Here is a 14,235-nt window from a genome sequence, read left to right as displayed (position 1 = left end):
TGAGATTCCAAATAAGGTTTCTACAGAAAATGGCAGGCGGAAGTAAAAATAAAATAAACATTACTTTTCACCCACCAAAAAAAAAAAAAAAAAGAAAGAAACCATCAAACAAAGCTCAGAAACACTTCAAACACAAGATCATCTTGTTCTTCACTTTTTCTGTTGGTAGTTTACTTTGTATCCTGGAAATATTGCACAATCTATTAGCTTTTTCTTTTTAGATGTTTGCAGAATATGGAATGTACTGCTAATTTTGAAAAAAAAATAATGTTGATTCTCACAACAGAAAGAGTGTGTTTGTTAACCACAGAACTACATTGTTAAATATAGTTGCTTCATAAATAATAAGATAAAAAAGAAATTAAGAAAACAGGCCCTATGCAAACAGGTCATACACTCCACTGATATTATTACTTAAGTGATTAAACTGAAAAACATTTAATAGTGAGTGTTGGTTTATCATTGTTGAATCAGTAACGGTTGCCAGGATCATTGTCAAGTTAATAACAGTGACCCGGTGAGGCCTGGCTACCTGTGATCAATGGCAGAGTGATGTAGAAGAAGACTAGAGAGGAAAAAGGGGACCCAGGTTTTTGTTCTGCCTTTACCCGCATCCCTGGGATTTTGGTTAATCACTTCATATTCCTGTTCTCTGTTTCTTTGATTGTTCAGTGATGATATTAGACCGTGACTGAGTGGGCTTCCTTCCATGTGATTGTGAATGTTGTGTGGTTTTATACCACTGCCAAATAAAAATGACCTTTGCATTATCTCTTCATTGTATTAATTGCACTTCTGTTGTCCTCATCAGTATGCATAATTAAAAGCTAACCATGTAACATTCTGCAGATTGAGATTCCCCAGACACAGTGGACCATAAATAAAATAACTGAGACACTGAAATAAAAAATACAATATAGGCAAACATTAACAGAGTGTGAAATCATAGTAGAGATATACAAACCGTTCTCTACTCAATACTGAGCAAATTTCATTGGAGTATAATGTTATATTTTATTTTAGTTTCCATATTTTAAATAAAGATATACAGAAATTGAATTTGTCAGAGAAAAAAAAATTTAGGAATTGATTAAATCTAAAGAATACAGGTCCTGTAAGGAATGGTTAAGGCCTGAAGAAGGAAGTAAATGGTAAATTAATAACTGGTGAGAACAGTGGCCCATGATTCCTTATCTCCATAGACAACTGGCCACAGCAACAACAAAACAGCATTCAACTGCTAAAAGGAAAAGCTAGTTCCTTGACTTTGAATTTGCTACTTTTGAGGAAGACTCAGGGATCACTGCCACTGATAGTATTACAGAATGTTATAGCCACTTTTCTGGGTTGTTTTGTACATATACCATACTGCAGGCATAGATTTTTTGATGTATATTGAAACTCTGAGATTAGTATGAAAGGATGATAAATTTAGTGACAGAGTCCTCATTTTTCTTATCTGTAAAGGTATAGGAAGAAACTGTAGCTTAGGATTCCTTCTGGTTCAAATTATCTATGATTTTGACTCGATTTTGGGACCTGAAGCTTCACTAAATATTTGATCATAGAAACACTTTTCTAAGGAAACTTATTTCAGGTTAAGAAACCAGATTTTTTTTCTTTTTCTTTTAAAATATAAAGTGTGTATATTTTGAACTTAATAATTAGGTTCCAAATGGTACTAACCATACCCTGTAGCTCTTAAGGATTCAAAACCATGAAAATTTACATTCAAGATCTAGATAGTATAAAATGAATGGATCTATTAAGGATTTTATGAAAGAAGAAAGGAAGAAAAAATAATTAAAACAAGTTCAGTGGGCAAGTCATGTGATGTCTCTAAGTCAACTTTTGTATCTGTAAAATGAAAAGAACAACAGTCATTAAATGAGAGGTTTGCTGGAAAAACTACGTGAGACAGTGTGTGGAAAGTGATTAGTAAAGCAAATGGCAAATAGAATAGCCTTCAGAAATGTTATCTATTGTTATTCATACTGCCATTGCTGTCAACATTTTAAACTGAATGTTTTAGTATACTGGACCTTCCAAGAAAAGGAAGGTCATTTAACTATACATTCTTTTGTGTGATTTGAATATTTACAATGTGTATATTATTTTTAAATAAACTACTGGTGCAAAGATATTGTAACAACAGTTCTACTAGCAAAACTGTAGAAGAGATGCATCTTCTCAAGTAGTAATTTAGTTATTTTGAATCGGGAAATTAGGATGTTGATTAGATATGATTTTGTGAAATTTTGCGATAACAATTATACTCATTTTTACATGTTTCTTATTTCCCTTTCCCTTTCCTTTAGTCCCTTTAAAGCTTTTTGATTTATCACAATAAACATGAAAACATGTTGGAATTAAAATGATTCTCCATTTTTATTGTCATTTAAAAATATTAGTCCATTTTTAAGTTAAATCACATTTAAGATGAGGTTGCATAGTTTGCTTCTTGATTAATGTTTTAAAGTGATTTGCAAATGTAAGCCTAAAAGATAACTACTAAAAAATTGCCCAAATAGTTAAGAAAAGAGTACATATCATTTAATGAAAAGAAAGTCATACATAAGATGACAAGCAAGTGAATATGAGAAGGAAACAAACAATAAGAGGAATTTAAATTTTGTATTCATAATGATTTCTGACACTAAAGATTGTTGAACCATGTTTAATGAAATGGATTATTTTAGAAGCTTGTGGCATAGTATTCCTGAAGAAATGCTTCCCGAATTCTTGTGATCCCAATAATCATACCATGGCCAAATAAATTTGGAATGGTACATTCTTATACTCACTCTTTGATTCACAATACAAATAAGCTTTGCTAATTCTTGATGTAAAGAAATTCATTTAACATTGTTTAATCTTGTGCTGACCTAAGATATTTGGAGAACCAGTGTTTTTAAAAAAAAATGTAAAAGTAAAGCACATTCACAAATGAAACAAAGTATCCAGATTTAGGATTGTTTGATTTCTGGTAACTTCTAGAACTATATCTCTATATTATAAATAAAAATACAACAGAAGAACAAATGAAAACAAAAGAAACCTACTATTCATTTCCATGAAGATGCACGTAAGATTTCTACATGATTTAGAATTTATGCCAACAAAATTTTAATTTTAATCTCACTTAAATATAAAGTATTCTAAATTTGAGGAAACAGCCAATGATAATCATGTCATGTTATTTTTTAACCTGACATGTTGCATACTTCGTACGCATAAATAGAAACTAGAAGCCTAAGAGATTTTCAAGAATATTACCTCACCACACAGAATGTAGACAAACTGTATAGCCAAACTATTTTCATCAATCATAGAAAATTTCACATTAAATCTTATCTTTTTACTGGAGGTTTATTATAGCAATTTAGCAGAGCTAAATTTTGTGAGACATAGCATTTACCCTCCTAGAAATCTTTGCAACATCAAGTGTTTTTTTTCATTATAGATTCGTACAAAACATATCTATAACTCACCTGATTCAAGGAGATACCACTTGGCCACAATCTCTCTATAACTATTATCTGTGGAATCTTTCAGAAACATCACTCATAAAATGATTCTTTCAGATGATGGCAGTCTAGGTAATGGTGTATTACTTTTAGATTGAATTTGGGCATTTAGAAATCCAAGCTGTTCTGATTTCTAAGCCCTCCTTTGTATCTGACAGTTTCTTCACAGCTAGTGAAGAGTTAATTCAAAAGAGATTAGACTTTAAAACATATGTCAACATGTTTTAAAAGAACCAACTGAAAGAAAATATACTAAAGTTAAGATAGAGAGTTAAAAGTGTATTTTTTTCCTATTTAAAAATATAATGAACACTTGTGTAGAAGTAATCAACTATCCCAGAGAATTTTCACTGACCTCACTTGCCAAGTATTGAAGCAGGGCTGATTTAAGTGAAAAATGCTTTCAATTTATGAGCTGGGATGCATAGTACAGGAATGGCACTATGAATCCTCTTAAATTGCAATGATAATTCAACATCTACAGGAGCAAACAAAAAGACTTCGTGTGTTTTTACAAAATAGTTCTAGTCCATTTTCTCAAGAGTGCCACATCAGGAGCCAAGTACTATGGTACTTTCACTAAGTATGGTAACAGCATGAAAAATTTCATGCTAAAGATGAAAGAATTTAAATTTAATTCTTAGATAATTGAACTCACTGATAAGCTACAGAATAGTTTAGGGCAGTAAGTTGATTGTATTTGGCTCCCATTTTACTTCTCCATGTGTGCCCATAACACATAGACATACCCAGGTATTTCTGTATCTGAGATGTTAGTAGCTAAAATAAAATGAACATGTGAGGGAAGAAGGAAGCATGAGCATCTTTAGACATTTATCTACTGCCCAATACACACAGTCACAGTCTGGAAACTACTACCCTCACTCCCAGATACCTAGGCATTTCTAAATCCCTGGTTCCCTCTTCAACAGGCACATAGAAATTTCTCTGCTTCTTTGTTGCTGTTTACATTTGCTGAAGCCTCAGGGATTTCCCTAGACTCCTTCAACCTAGGCTGACTTTATAAAACAGACCTTTGTCCCAGAAGATTTTTAAGAAGTTATCACTGTTTTTAAGAAAACACAAGACATGAAACATATTCCACAAAATACTCCTGAAGATAACTTCCCTTATTTCAGAATTACATTTTACATACTTAGACAGCTCTGTGGTCTTTTCCTGCAACCCATATTGATATGAGTAAAATCGTTGAGTTAGGGAAATGATTTGTCTTCCATTTTAAGACTAACTGTAACTGTATGAAAAGTGTGGCAATCCAATGACTGTATTTTGGAAAATTATTTAATAATTCAGTAGTTATCGAGATAGCCTTTGTTTTTTCTGAATCCATCAGAGCGGCCAGGTAAGGTTTTGCTTTATGTAGTTATCCTTTCCACTAATGTGGAATGTAGTAGTAGTTTCATAATTGGTGAAACAAATTATATGCAGAATAGGTAATAATGACCATGTTTCACAGAATTTTTCATACTGTTATAACTGTAAGCACAGTAAATAATGCATGTATCTCATCCCATAACATTATGCCCAAGATTTATTGCAAGTTGACAATCAGCACACATAATTTGAATTTTCATCACATGACCTCCCTGCCAACTTATTAACAAAGGATCTGTGGTATTAAAAATTTTTAAGTTACATTGGACACTTTTATGTCTCTCCATTAAAAAATAATAGTTAGTGAGCACAGAGGAACATGCTCTTACATTTTAGGTTGAACAATCTTCAATGGAACTTTTTCAGAGTGTGTTTCATACATTGTCACACTAATCCCATAAAATATAATTTTGAGATTTGAGAACTTTTTGTCCTTGGAGAATACATAGAAATATAGAAATTCACAGCAACAAATAGGCTCCCATTTCCCACATGCAGACATTTTTTTCTTATTAAATTGTTCTCTATGTATACTCATGGAGAATATTTGTTCTATTTATTTTCAAGTAACCCTTCCACATCAGCTCTCTATTTTATATTATTTCCCCTGAAAATATGCTTTCTTTTGCAATTAAATTAAAAGAAAATATGCTTTCTCTTACAATTAAGTTAAAAGAAATTAACTCAGTATGATCCATGTTCTGGCACCTGTGTTACTTGGGCTATTTTACCACAGCAACAGGAGTCTACAGGACCTAGCTTAAGCAAAAATGGGGGGTTTACAATGAGGGTATAAGAAATCTCTATAACCAAGGGAAATGATAAAACTAGGACTTAGGATTCAGGAACTAGTTTGAATCAAGGGCCTGAATGCTGTCAATTCGCTCTGTCTCTATTTATCTGCTCTTCTTTCTTTTTATTTGCTGCCTTCTCTCTTTCTGTAGAATATCATATTTTGATTCTAAAGGCCATATAGCAGATTATACCTCCTGGATTTAGTTCACCTTTATTTTATAAACTAACCTCCATGGTTTACCTAGTTCCAATTCCAAAGCTTGGGTCAGGTACCCGTATTGTTGGAGGAGGGGAAGGTAGAAAATTTCAAGAAAACTGGGGATGCGCTAATAGAAAATGACTGGGCCGGCAAAATAATACTTGGTTACTACAGCATTTTATTTTAATTTAGTTAAACTAGTGTTTATGGGACATCCTTCACGAGCAAGCCGTTGCATATAACTGTTGTCCTGGACAAAGACAACTGAGACAAAGTGTTTATACTCAAAATGTCCAAAAGGGTGCAACAGTTGCACAAATAATTGGAGTACAAGGCAGACAGAGAATGGAATTTGGTGATGATCATAAGGTGAAAAAAAAAAGTTAAGGAGCTAGGAAGTTTGCTCCTTTGAATGTTTGAAATAGAAGAGATCTGAATACATGTGTGGGCCAAAAGAAAAGAAGGAACAAAGCTAATGGGGCAGAACTGAACTTGGAAGTAAAAAGGGGTTGATTGAACAAAGTCTTAAAAAGTTGGAGAAAGAGGAGGAGCTGAGAAATGGAAAAACATTACTTAGACACTTGTTGGGCTTCCTCCTCAAAGACGGAACCAAAAGTTGGATAAAGGCATTAGTACAAAACGAGTTTTTTAAGTAGAATCAAATTGTAGTGCACTTAATAAGGTTTTAGACATTCTTAGCAATATCCGCTACCTAGCAGCTAAAATGTGGTGGAGCCAAAGCTTCTTCACTGCTCAGCCCTCTGTTTATTTGGTTCTTTTCCCCTGGGCTTGACACTCATGGCATCGGTGATTATTGACATGTTTAACTCCACAGATGACATTCAGATAAAAGAGATTGCCTTTTTATGGGTTGTCATACCTTTCCGAAGATCACGGCTTTTGGATTCATTTCTTAGCAGTTTTATAGTTGTTTGTTATTTGTTACATGTCAAATAGTAATTTTATAAAAAGCCAATGTTTATCTTTAGGTGGCACTAAAGTGTTTGTTCACTTTCTGTTTGCGGGCATTTTTCGAATTTTCAGCTCATGGTGACAGATTTCCTATTGAAGATAAATTGCATTAATTTTTTTAAAGAACATTTTTTGTGAGGCTATATCAAATAGTGTGCTAGAGTTAAAATGTATGACTGCCTGATTTCCATTTTCTACTAACGTTTATAATTCAAACAAATACAATAAAGTGTCTCCTAAAATTGTGCTTTGTGAAATGATCAGGACCATTTTTCTGCCCCTTGTGGTTCATAAATTGTCTTCTTGGCAGTTGTTCCGTTATTTAACTGTCAATAAAAGTTTAGAGTTTAAAGATACAAATCCTATCTTTTTTTAATTTTGATTTTTGTTCATTCTTTATATTCATTACTTTTGAAAAATAAAATGTATCTTTTGTAGGTTGTACACATGTATATAAAAAGTAATATACCCAAGGTTCTAGAATTATTTTGTAATAGAAAATTATATGAATATATTGAATAACAAAAGGTAATAGCTATCAGTTTAAATAGATGACTAAATTAAAAAAATTATCCCAGTTATAGAGAATAATAGGTAATAGAGTCTACTTTAAAAACAATCCCTCCTCAATATTCCTCCCTTCAATTCCTCCCCCAATCAGTAACAACAACAAAAATAACTGAACACCCACCCACAAATTCAAAACTTTTTATGTAATAATTGTCACAATATCTTCTTAAAGGACATTTTGCTTTTCAAATAGTTTGACTCTAAATGCAAATAAGAATTCATCCAATTTAATGAAACTTTTTAAAAAAGTTGAACTTCTGTTTTATGAATGAAATTATTTATTTACCAGCATTCAAAATACCTAAGAGAATGGTTGGAAGAGCTTTCTAAATCTACTTTTACCTTTTTTTTTTTTACCTTTTTTTCTTTAGTTTGATAACAATTTTAGTTTCACAGAGAGACTGAGCAGAAAGTACAGATAATCCCCATAACCTCCCCCACCCACGAAAAGCTTCTGCTATTATTGACGTGCTGCCTTAGTGTGATGCGTGTTACAATTATGAATCAATATTGATATATTATTAACTTAATTTTATTTTACGCTTCCTTCTTTATGTTGTGCAGTACTTAAATTTACTTATAAAAAGGATTTTTTTAGTAAATTTACTCGACAAATATTTATTGAGTGACTACCACGGGTTAGCTACTGTGCTCAGTTGGGTGCTGAGGACGCAGGAGTAAACAAGTTGTGGTCCCATGGAGCTTTCCTTTCGGTGGAATGGTGATTCTAGAATTTGGACATGCATCGCAATCATCTGGAGAGCTGGTGAAAACATAGATTGTTGGGCCTGACACCTAAAGTGTCAGGTTCAGTATTTCTGATGTGGGACCCATTTGCATTTCTAACAGGTTCTCATATGTGGCTAATGCTGCTGATCCTGGGACCATGCTTTGTGAATAACTGTGCTAGAGGAGGCAGTGCTATCTATATACCTGGCTTCCAATTAGCCTACCATTTACTGACCCAAGCCTACTGCAGGCTCCCCTTTTTAGTTATTTCCAGTAGGAAAAAACGCTTTTTATAAATGCAATCTGGTATGTGGATAGTGCACAAATTATGTAGTTTCTTATCAAATTATCTAGAAATTTACAAATTCAGGTAAATATAATTTTCAAAGACAAAGCTACCTTGTTTATGCCAGTAAAAAATGAAATGTATCATCAGCATTATGGCCTGATTTCCAATTTCATTATCACTTTAAAATAAAGCTTTTCTTTCTGATCTTTTGGTAACCATCCAGTTTTCCATAGTCTTTTAAATGTGATGGCCAGAGGTTCATTTATTGCAATAATTAAGATGGATAGCAGCATGCCAGCTGGAATGACTACACTGGTGTTTATTGCATAAATTATTTTCCTAGTATTAAAGGCTCTTTTACTATTTTTGCTTTGGTCATGCCTTTTGTACCTTAAATCATTAACCATAGCATGTTTAGGAGAACTATTTATAAAGAATCTGGTACTATTCGCCATTTTTTAAAACACCATTAATTCATGTCTACATTTTTCTTAGCACTGGAGATTGCCTTTCACTTTGTTCCTTCTTCCTAGAGCAGCAAAAAAAAAAAAAAAAAAAAAAAAAGCCTCTAGGATTCATAAAGCTTTTAAAAAAAAAAAAAAAAAAAAACCTTTACATTTTTTAAATTTTGTTTTGCTTCCCAACTCTTTTCCTTGTGAATCTTAAGTGACTTTGGGCAGTTCACTCAAAATACATAGAAGCACAGTCCCAAACGTAAATTTCATATAAGGCGTATTTAAAATTCCTTTAAAACACAGATAGGAACAGATTTTTATTCTTTCGAAGAAGTGCTGCTTTAGATTGGTGGTCTTTTCTATGTCAAAAATAAAAATATCTCAGGCTCAACAGAAATTATTCAGATAAAGTTGGGATACCGGTCGTGTTACTTCTGTATCCATCGGAGAACCCAATAAATTTCAATAAATATTTCTGTCCTGACTATTTTTGTTCTTTACATTTTAGGTTTAATGTAAGTTGCATGCCTGTTATCTCTCTGAGGGTTAGGGTGGTCATTGTTGCTGTATTTATAACATGCACCTTTCCATTTAAACTTTATAAGTCTGAAAACATAAATAAAAATGTAATACTATGTCAGAATATTAATGTAGTTATTATCCACATGTCAAATAACTATTTTAAAACAATTCAGAATCGCTAACAAGGATCATTCAGTGGTAATACATATATGTAGTTGCACATACATACACATATTAAGCCTAATTAGATTTACTGTCTGCCATTCTTTATGTTCCTTATCAGATTTCAATATGAGAAAAGATAGCAAAAGACTATACTGTTATTGCTATTAATGTTAATTTCAAAATCTCTTAATACTTTAATATTATATGTTGATGTTTCATGCTTTAGGACAAATATTTCAAGCTCTCTTTTTTTGACTACACAAACCATGAAAATCTGCTCGCTCTGGAAAATCCGAAAGAGCCGATCAGTCCACACAAAGACAACAAGAGTTGCTCTGTTAGGAAAACTTTGGCTCTTTCTCAGCAGTTGCCATTGGCCTGAGAATACAGAGCATCCTCTTTTTTTTAAATTGATTATTCATATTTATGAGGTACAGAGCTGATTATCAGTATTTGTGTACAATTTGTAATGATCAAATCAATATTATTAGCATGTTCATTATCACAAATCGTAATTATTCTTTGTGTGCCGTACCCAATTTCTCCCTAACCTCCCTCTCCCTTCCTCTTTCCCACCTCTAGTAATCATAGGTCTGTTCTCTCCTTCTGAAAGTTCAAGGTATTATTGTGGTCCTTCCTTCCTTCTTTTCTTTTTCTTTCTTTCTTTCTTCTTTCTTTCTTTGCTCCCACTTTTGAGTGAGAACATGCGGTATTTCTCTTTCTGTGCCTGGCTTATTTCACTTAACATAATTTTCTCCAAGCTCATCCATGTTGTTGCAGATGGCAGAATTTCAATCTCTTTTATGGTCCAGTAGTATTTCATTATCTACTTATATTACATTTTCCTTATTCAATCATCTGTTGATGGATATTTAGGTTGGTTCCAACTCTTGGCTGTTGTAAATAGAGCTGCAATGAACCTGGGAGTGAAGGTATCCCTTCAAAATCATCATTTCCATTCCTCTGGGTATATATCCAGCAGTGGGATTGCTGGATTGTATGGCAGTTCTATCTGTAGTTGTTTGAGGAACCTCCATATTGTTTTCCGTAATGGCTGCACCGATTTACAGTCCCACAAACAGTGTAGGAGGGTTCCCCTTTCTCTACATCCTCACCAGCATTTGTTATTGTCTTTTTTATTATAACCAGCCTAAATGGAGTGAAAAGATATTTTGATGTGGTTTTAGTTTGCATTTCCCAGATGCTTAGTGATGTTGAACATTTTTTTTTTATTTGTCCCTTGGCCGTTTATATACCTTCCTCTGAGAAATGCCTATTCAGCTCCTTTGCCTATTTTTTAATCTCGTGGTTTTCTTACTATTAAGTGTTTAAGATCTTTGTATATTCTGGAGGTTAATCCCTTGTTGGATGAATAGCTTGCAAATATTTTCTCCCATTCTATAGGTTGTCTTTTTCCTCTGTTAATTGTTTCTTTCACTGTGCAGAAGCTTTTTAGTTTATTTTTTCTTTTATTACCTGTATTTGGGGGATCTTATTCATAGTCTTTGCCCAGTCCTACATCCTTAAATATTTCCCCTATGTTTTCTTTTAGGAGTTTTGTAATTTAAGGTCTTATATTTAAGTCTTTAAACCATTTTGAGTTGATTTGGGCATTTGGTGAGAGGTATGGATCTAATTTCATTTATCTACATATGGATGTCCAGTTTTCCCAGTACCATTTATTGAAGAGGCAGTCTTTTTCCCAGTGTATGTTCTTTGCTTTTGTCAAAGATCAGTTGGCTGTAAGTATGTGGGTTGATTTCTGGGTTCTCTATTCTGTTCCATTGGTCCAAGTGTCTATTTTATGCTGCTACCATGCTGTTTTGTTACTATATCTTTGTAGTATAATTTGAAGTCAGGTAGTGTTATGCCTCTGGCTTCATTTATTTATTTATTTTGCTCAGGATTACTTTAGCTATTTGGGGTGTTTCATTATTCCATATGAATGTTAGGTATGTTTTTCTATTTCTGTGAAGAATGTCATTGGTATTTTGATGAGGATTGCATTGAATCTGTAGATCACTTTGGGTAGTATAGACATTTTCACAATGTTAATTCCCCCAATCCAAAAGCATGGAATGTCTTTCCATCTTTTTGTGTCTTCTTTAATTACTTTCAAAAATGATTAATATCTGTTCTTGTTGTAGAGACCTTTCACCTCCCTGGTTAAATTGATTCCTTGGTATTTAATTTTTTTGTAAATGGGCTAGCTTTCTTGATTTCTTTTTCTGCCAGTTCATTGTTGAAGTATACAAAAGCTGCTGATTTTTGCACGTTGATTTTGTATTTTGCAACTCTACCAAAATTGTTTATCAGCTCTAAGAGGCTTTTTCTAGAATCTTTAGGTTGTTCTATATATAGGATCATGTCATAAGCAAACGGACAGTTTGACTTTATCTTTTCCAATCTGGATGCCCTCTATTTCTTTCTCTTCCCTGATTGCTGTGGCTAGTATGTCCAATACTATGTTTAAAAGGAGTGGTGAGAGTGGGCATTCTTGTCTTGTTCCTGTGCTTAAGGGACTGAAAGCTGAAAGATTTTCCCCTTTCAGGATGATATTAGCAGTGGGTTTGTCATATGTAGCTTTTATTGTGTTGAGATAATTCCCTTCTTTACTTAATTTGCTGAGAGTCTTTATCATAAATTGATGTTATATTTTGTTAAATGCTTTTTCTGCATCTACTGAGATAATCGTATGGTTTTTGTCCTTAATTTTGTTGATGTGATATGTCACATTTATTGACTTGCATATGTTGAACAATCCTTGAAGCTCTGGGATGAATCCCACTTGACCATGGTTTATAATTTTTGTGATGTGTTGCTATATTCTGATTCCTAATATCTGGCTGAGGATTTTTGTGTCTGTGTTAGTCAAAGATACTGGCCTGTAGTTTTCTTTTTCCATTGTATCTTTGTCTGGTTTTGGTATCAGGGTTATGTGACCTCATAGAATAAGTTTGGGAGGTTGTCTTCTGTTTCAATTTTTTGGAATAGTTTGAAGAGAATTGATATTAATTTCTCTTTAAATATCTGGTATAATTCAGCTGTAATGCCATCCAGTCCTGGGCTTTTCTTTGCTGGGAGACTGCTGATCATTGCTTCAATCTAATTGCTTGTTATTGTTCTGTTCAGGTTTTCTGTGTTTTCATGGTTCAGTCTTAGTAGTTTGTATGTGTCCAGAAGTTTATCCATTTCCTCCAGGTTTTCATATTTGTTGGAGTATAGTTGTTTATATGGTATATAGTAGTTGTTTATATAAAAGTCTGTAATGATTCTTCATATTTTTGTGGTATAAGTTGTAATGTCTCCTGTTTCATTTCTGATTTTTATTATTTAGGTCTTCTGTGTTCTGATTTTAGTTACCATGGCTGGTGGTTTGTCTATTTTGTTTATCTTCTCAGAAAACCAACTTTTTGTCTCATTGATCTTTAGTATCATTTTGAGGGGTCTCTATTTCATTGAGTTCTGCTCTGATCTTAATTATTTCTTTCCATGTACTAATTTTGGGATAGGATTGTTCTTGCTTTTCTAGTTCTTTAAGGTATAGCAGTAGGCTGTTTATTTGAAATCTTTCTATTCTTTTCAAGTAAGTGTTTATTGCAATAAACTTTCCTCTTAGTACTGTTTTTGCTGTATCTCACAGGTTTTGGTATGATGTGTCTTTATTTTCTAGGAAATTAAATTTTTTAAATGCATGTTAAAACATTTTGTACACAAATTAGGCACTCAAGAATGAGAGCTTTTACAAAAAATTCTTATTATTGAAGAACAGAATAACTGTATTATTAAAGAAAAGAGAACAAACTGTCAGAATTATACAATATGTATATTTCCCATAGAAGCTGAACACTGATGAAAGTATATTAAGGAAATGCTACAAGCATTGACAGTTTCTTAGAAATTGCCTACTGATTCTACAAGGAAACCCATATAGGATTAGGGAGGTAGTTGATGACTCCTTTTTGTGTTGAATAGAGATTACTATAACTAGACAATAAATGAAAAACTGAGATATGTACTGTCTCTCAGGAATTTATATTTTGTAATTGATGGAGCTCCACCAAGACTTATGAGCCTTGACCACTCTTAGATACAAGTATTTGGGAAGCTTCTTTAGGGATTATGTCAAAGGGGCATTACAACAGAGAAGCAATACAGACTTTTCAGAATAAGATAATATTCAAATAACTTTGAATATTACCAGCAAATTCATTTTCTTTACCAGCAAATTTATGGTTGCTATCAGTGAAGTTGTTTGTTCACTCATTCATCCATTGAATTTTTATCAGGTGTTTATTATGTTATCAGCATGGAATTGCACATGGAAATACAATAGTAACCAAGATAGGTATAGTCCTCCCTTTCGTAGAACTTTTAGTATGTCTAAAGAATTTTTAAAAAATTATTCTGACTCTTTCAGATAGTATTCTTCATACTAGGTAGAAGAAATTGAGAAAACTTGCCACTTCCATACTATAACCCTTTCAATGATCCCTGCCTTTTTCATCATTAGGTAGGACCAAATGACTTAGATGCTCTGAAGCAAAGAAAATGTCTCTAGTTCAGTGGTTTTCAACCATGACTGCACCTTGGGATCATCTCAGCAGTTTAAAAAAA

The 14,235-nt window shown here is 33.0% G+C and overlaps 1 protein-coding gene across 2 annotated transcripts in view; it reads left to right on the top strand.

The window, feature by feature from the left end:
* The window catches only part of ALCAM (activated leukocyte cell adhesion molecule), a 182,339-nt gene that overhangs the window by 19,244 nt on the left and 148,860 nt on the right, over positions 1-14,235 (top strand). The gene's annotated exons all lie outside the window — the stretch shown is intronic.

The sequence above is a fragment of the Cynocephalus volans genome, chromosome 1 (genome assembly GCF_027409185.1).
Source record: "Cynocephalus volans isolate mCynVol1 chromosome 1, mCynVol1.pri, whole genome shotgun sequence".
In the NCBI taxonomy this organism is placed as follows: domain Eukaryota; kingdom Metazoa; phylum Chordata; class Mammalia; order Dermoptera; family Cynocephalidae; genus Cynocephalus; species Cynocephalus volans.
This window is presented reverse-complemented; position numbering and strand designations above follow the sequence as displayed.